The sequence below is a fragment of the Anomaloglossus baeobatrachus genome, unplaced genomic scaffold (assembly GCF_048569485.1).
Source record: "Anomaloglossus baeobatrachus isolate aAnoBae1 unplaced genomic scaffold, aAnoBae1.hap1 Scaffold_4791, whole genome shotgun sequence".
Lineage (NCBI taxonomy): Eukaryota > Metazoa > Chordata > Amphibia > Anura > Aromobatidae > Anomaloglossus > Anomaloglossus baeobatrachus.
In genome coordinates this window covers 22,535-28,534 of record NW_027444137.1, presented here as the reverse complement: position 1 = coordinate 28,534, position 6,000 = coordinate 22,535, and the positions used below count along the sequence as shown (strand labels likewise).

Sequence of the window (6,000 nt, the reverse complement as noted above, 5' to 3'; positions counted from 1 at the left end):
CCAAAGAAAGTTACCTGTTTATTCCTATCATGCATTGGTTTTTGGGGTTTTCTTTGAGTAATGATGATCTCTTTAGTAGTCTGTTGGCGCCCTCTCCTGGAGGAATAGTTTGCTTGCTCTTGGACATTCTAAAAGAGAGGTCATGATAGACATTGAGCTTCTGAGCTCAATTGGGGACAGTCATGGGTGATGAATGTTTGCAACCTACTGCGAAGCCTCATACCGCAATATAAGGAACGTCAAATACTAAGAAAGGGCGGCCTATGAAAGAATTACTACTTTCAATAAGTACACTTAAACGGCTAATTGGGAATAGAAAAACTGTAAAAAGCCCTCTGAGAAAGCCCCCCTCTAACCTTTGATAGTAAGCTTTTCTGTAGTCTGCCTGTTGATGTATTTTCCGTTTGAACTGTGCACAACATGAAGAGACGGAACACTGGCGGCTTGTCACAATGCCCCCCGATGACATCACAATAGCGCTGCTGCCTAGAAAACAAGCTGCGCAGAAGAAGTTGTTCTTTGGGTGGGAGGGTGGGCTAGTGGAAGGAGGGGGCAATCTCTTTTTTTCCCGGGTGGTAGGGGGATGACAGGAGAAGGGAAGCGGGTGGTGAGAAAGGTACAGAGGGCAGGGTTTGGGGGCTGGGAAGGAAAGGGAAAAGATTAGGGTTTGGGGATGATGAAAGGGCTTTCTACGGGTAAGGATGGCAAAGGGTGGCAGTGACGGAAAGTCAGGCAACCTGTCCTGTCCGTCTTTTTGTATCGTGAATTGGAAAGACTGCAAGGGGGAGGGGAGTTGCTTGCGCCCTAAAGGAGGAGTTATTCAGATTCATTGCAGTGGGCGGCGGCTGCAAAACGCACCATTCTTCTTGTTTTGGCTCTGCAAAGCAGCCTTTTCAAGGGTTGGCTTGGGTGACAAAATGTCTTGTGTAGGCGTGGGTTTGTCTCCCTCTCGCTCTCTCTCCCTAAGATGTGTCCGGCATAGGCCAGGGTGCCACTCGAGGCCCAAACCAATTCTGGTTATCGCTTCTCGGCCTTTTGGCTAAGATCAAGTGTAGTATCTGTTCTTATCAGTTTAATATCTGATACGTCCCCTATCTGGGGACCATATATTAAATGGATTTTTAGAACAGGGAGATGGAAAAAGAGCTTGCTCTGTCCACTCCACGCATTGACCTGGTATTGCAGTACCTCCAGGAACGGTGCACCCCTTCTTAACCCAGTTTCCAAAAGCAGAACTCAATTCACCTGATTCATATTAGCCCGATTTAATGAATTGGAAGAAAGCATACGTCTTCATATGCACCTCAATTTGGCCCATTCACTTTTCACACTTCCTCCTTTTGTTTTTTATCTTTCACACTTTTGACTTTCTTTATTCATCCAAATAGCAAACTCATCACCACTCAACCTGACCAACTCGGCTATGTCCCCGTGCTGCAGTTCTCTGTCTTATCTAGATCATTTGCAATTGAATGGAATAGATCCCTTTTGGACAAAGTGGATTCACCTGCTGCTGCAGTGACCACAGGTGTGATAACATCTAGAATTGGCATCTGGTGCGATCTCTCCGCTTCCACTCCAAAGAAAGTTACCTGTTTATTCCTATCATGCATTGGTTTTTGGGGTTTTCTTTGAGTAATGATGATCTCTTTAGTAGTCTGTTGGCGCCCTCTCCTGGAGGAATAGTTTGCTTGCTCTTGGACATTCTAAAAGAGAGGTCATGATAGACATTGAGCTTCTGAGCTCAATTGGGGACAGTCATGGGTGATGAATGTTTGCAACCTACTGCGAAGCCTCATACCGCAATATAAGGAACGTCAAATACTAAGAAAGGGCGGCCTATGAAAGAATTACTACTTTCAATAAGTACACTTAAACGGCTAATTGGGAATAGAAAAACTGTAAAAAGCCCTCTGAGAAAGCCCCCCTCTAACCTTTGATAGTAAGCTTTTCTGTAGTCTGCCTGTTGATGTATTTTCCGTTTGAACTGTGCACAACATGAAGAGACGGAACACTGGCGGCTTGTCACAATGCCCCCCGATGACATCACAATAGCGCTGCTGCCTAGAAAACAAGCTGCGCAGAAGAAGTTGTTCTTTGGGTGGGAGGGTGGGCTAGTGGAAGGAGGGGGCAATCTCTTTTTTTCCCGGGTGGTAGGGGGATGACAGGAGAAGGGAAGCGGGTGGTGAGAAAGGTACAGAGGGCAGGGTTTGGGGGCTGGGAAGGAAAGGGAAAAGATTAGGGTTTGGGGATGATGAAAGGGCTTTCTACGGGTAAGGATGGCAAAGGGTGGCAGTGACGGAAAGTCAGGCAACCTGTCCTGTCCGTCTTTTTGTATCGTGAATTGGAAAGACTGCAAGGGGGAGGGGAGTTGCTTGCGCCCTAAAGGAGGAGTTATTCAGATTCATTGCAGTGGGCGGCGGCTGCAAAACGCACCATTCTTCTTGTTTTGGCTCTGCAAAGCAGCCTTTTCAAGGGTTGGCTTGGGTGACAAAATGTCTTGTGTAGGCGTGGGTTTGTCTCCCTCTCGCTCTCTCTCCCTAAGATGTGTCCGGCATAGGCCAGGGTGCCACTCGAGGCCCAAACCAATTCTGGTTATCGCTTCTCGGCCTTTTGGCTAAGATCAAGTGTAGTATCTGTTCTTATCAGTTTAATATCTGATACGTCCCCTATCTGGGGACCATATATTAAATGGATTTTTAGAACAGGGAGATGGAAAAAGAGCTTGCTCTGTCCACTCCACGCATTGACCTGGTATTGCAGTACCTCCAGGAACGGTGCACCCCTTCTTAACCCAGTTTCCAAAAGCAGAACTCAATTCACCTGATTCATATTAGCCCGATTTAATGAATTGGAAGAAAGCATACGTCTTCATATGCACCTCAATTTGGCCCATTCACTTTTCACACTTCCTCCTTTTGTTTTTTATCTTTCACACTTTTGACTTTCTTTATTCATCCAAATAGCAAACTCATCACCACTCAACCTGACCAACTCGGCTATGTCCCCGTGCTGCAGTTCTCTGTCTTATCTAGATCATTTGCAATTGAATGGAATAGATCCCTTTTGGACAAAGTGGATTCACCTGCTGCTGCAGTGACCACAGGTGTGATAACATCTAGAATTGGCATCTGGTGCGATCTCTCCGCTTCCACTCCAAAGAAAGTTACCTGTTTATTCCTATCATGCATTGGTTTTTGGGGTTTTCTTTGAGTAATGATGATCTCTTTAGTAGTCTGTTGGCGCCCTCTCCTGGAGGAATAGTTTGCTTGCTCTTGGACATTCTAAAAGAGAGGTCATGATAGACATTGAGCTTCTGAGCTCAATTGGGGACAGTCATGGGTGATGAATGTTTGCAACCTACTGCGAAGCCTCATACCGCAATATAAGGAACGTCAAATACTAAGAAAGGGCGGCCTATGAAAGAATTACTACTTTCAATAAGTACACTTAAACGGCTAATTGGGAATAGAAAAACTGTAAAAAGCCCTCTGAGAAAGCCCCCCTCTAACCTTTGATAGTAAGCTTTTCTGTAGTCTGCCTGTTGATGTATTTTCCGTTTGAACTGTGCACAACATGAAGAGACGGAACACTGGCGGCTTGTCACAATGCCCCCCGATGACATCACAATAGCGCTGCTGCCTAGAAAACAAGCTGCGCAGAAGAAGTTGTTCTTTGGGTGGGAGGGTGGGCTAGTGGAAGGAGGGGGCAATCTCTTTTTTTCCCGGGTGGTAGGGGGATGACAGGAGAAGGGAAGCGGGTGGTGAGAAAGGTACAGAGGGCAGGGTTTGGGGGCTGGGAAGGAAAGGGAAAAGATTAGGGTTTGGGGATGATGAAAGGGCTTTCTACGGGTAAGGATGGCAAAGGGTGGCAGTGACGGAAAGTCAGGCAACCTGTCCTGTCCGTCTTTTTGTATCGTGAATTGGAAAGACTGCAAGGGGGAGGGGAGTTGCTTGCGCCCTAAAGGAGGAGTTATTCAGATTCATTGCAGTGGGCGGCGGCTGCAAAACGCACCATTCTTCTTGTTTTGGCTCTGCAAAGCAGCCTTTTCAAGGGTTGGCTTGGGTGACAAAATGTCTTGTGTAGGCGTGGGTTTGTCTCCCTCTCGCTCTCTCTCCCTAAGATGTGTCCGGCATAGGCCAGGGTGCCACTCGAGGCCCAAACCAATTCTGGTTATCGCTTCTCGGCCTTTTGGCTAAGATCAAGTGTAGTATCTGTTCTTATCAGTTTAATATCTGATACGTCCCCTATCTGGGGACCATATATTAAATGGATTTTTAGAACAGGGAGATGGAAAAAGAGCTTGCTCTGTCCACTCCACGCATTGACCTGGTATTGCAGTACCTCCAGGAACGGTGCACCCCTTCTTAACCCAGTTTCCAAAAGCAGAACTCAATTCACCTGATTCATATTAGCCCGATTTAATGAATTGGAAGAAAGCATACGTCTTCATATGCACCTCAATTTGGCCCATTCACTTTTCACACTTCCTCCTTTTGTTTTTTATCTTTCACACTTTTGACTTTCTTTATTCATCCAAATAGCAAACTCATCACCACTCAACCTGACCAACTCGGCTATGTCCCCGTGCTGCAGTTCTCTGTCTTATCTAGATCATTTGCAATTGAATGGAATAGATCCCTTTTGGACAAAGTGGATTCACCTGCTGCTGCAGTGACCACAGGTGTGATAACATCTAGAATTGGCATCTGGTGCGATCTCTCCGCTTCCACTCCAAAGAAAGTTACCTGTTTATTCCTATCATGCATTGGTTTTTGGGGTTTTCTTTGAGTAATGATGATCTCTTTAGTAGTCTGTTGGCGCCCTCTCCTGGAGGAATAGTTTGCTTGCTCTTGGACATTCTAAAAGAGAGGTCATGATAGACATTGAGCTTCTGAGCTCAATTGGGGACAGTCATGGGTGATGAATGTTTGCAACCTACTGCGAAGCCTCATACCGCAATATAAGGAACGTCAAATACTAAGAAAGGGCGGCCTATGAAAGAATTACTACTTTCAATAAGTACACTTAAACGGCTAATTGGGAATAGAAAAACTGTAAAAAGCCCTCTGAGAAAGCCCCCCTCTAACCTTTGATAGTAAGCTTTTCTGTAGTCTGCCTGTTGATGTATTTTCCGTTTGAACTGTGCACAACATGAAGAGACGGAACACTGGCAGCTTGTCACAATGCCCCCCGATGACATCACAATAGCGCTGCTGCCTAGAAAACAAGCTGCGCAGAAGAAGTTGTTCTTTGGGTGGGAGGGTGGGCTAGTGGAAGGAGGGGGCAATCTCTTTTTTTCCCGGGTGGTAGGGGGATGACAGGAGAAGGGAAGCGGGTGGTGAGAAAGGTACAGAGGGCAGGGTTTGGGGGCTGGGAAGGAAAGGGAAAAGATTAGGGTTTGGGGATGATGAAAGGGCTTTCTAGGGTAAGGATGGCAAAGGGTGGCAGTGACGGAAAGTCAGGCAACCTGTCCTGTCCGTCTTTTTGTATCGTGAATTGGAAAGACTGCAAGGGGGAGGGGAGTTGCTTGCGCCCTAAAGGAGGAGTTATTCAGATTCATTGCAGTGGGCGGCGGCTGCAAAACGCACCATTCTTCTTGTTTTGGCTCTGCAAAGCAGCCTTTTCAAGGGTTGGCTTGGGTGACAAAATGTCTTGTGTAGGCGTGGGTTTGTCTCCCTCTCGCTCTCTCTCCCTAAGATGTGTCCGGCATAGGCCAGGGTGCCACTCGAGGCCCAAACCAATTCTGGTTATCGCTTCTCGGCCTTTTGGCTAAGATCAAGTGTAGTATCTGTTCTTATCAGTTTAATATCTGATACGTCCCCTATCTGGGGACCATATATTAAATGGATTTTTAGAACAGGGAGATGGAAAAAGAGCTTGCTCTGTCCACTCCACGCATTGACCTGGTATTGCAGTACCTCCAGGAACGGTGCACCCCTTCTTAACCCAGTTTCCAAAAGCAGAACTCAATTCACCTGATTCATATTAGCCCGATTT

General features: G+C 46.5%; 4 non-coding genes across 4 annotated transcripts; all 4 read left to right on the top strand.

Moving 5' to 3' along the window:
• The first annotated feature begins 1,019 nt into the window (after positions 1-1,019).
• Positions 1,020-1,210, top strand: LOC142281689 (U2 spliceosomal RNA). Its single transcript, XR_012743733.1, has one exon. It is a non-coding gene; the product is annotated as a U2 spliceosomal RNA (small nuclear RNA).
• A 1,387-nt stretch (positions 1,211-2,597) lies between these two features.
• Positions 2,598-2,788, top strand: LOC142281688 (U2 spliceosomal RNA). Its single transcript, XR_012743732.1, has one exon. It is a non-coding gene; the product is annotated as a U2 spliceosomal RNA (small nuclear RNA).
• Positions 2,789-4,175: 1,387 nt separating this feature from the next.
• Positions 4,176-4,366, top strand: LOC142281687 (U2 spliceosomal RNA). Its single transcript, XR_012743731.1, has one exon. It is a non-coding gene; the product is annotated as a U2 spliceosomal RNA (small nuclear RNA).
• Positions 4,367-5,752: 1,386 nt separating this feature from the next.
• LOC142281685 (U2 spliceosomal RNA) lies at positions 5,753-5,943 on the top strand. The gene has a single exon (XR_012743729.1). It is a non-coding gene; the product is annotated as a U2 spliceosomal RNA (small nuclear RNA).
• The last annotated feature ends 57 nt before the right edge of the window (positions 5,944-6,000 follow it).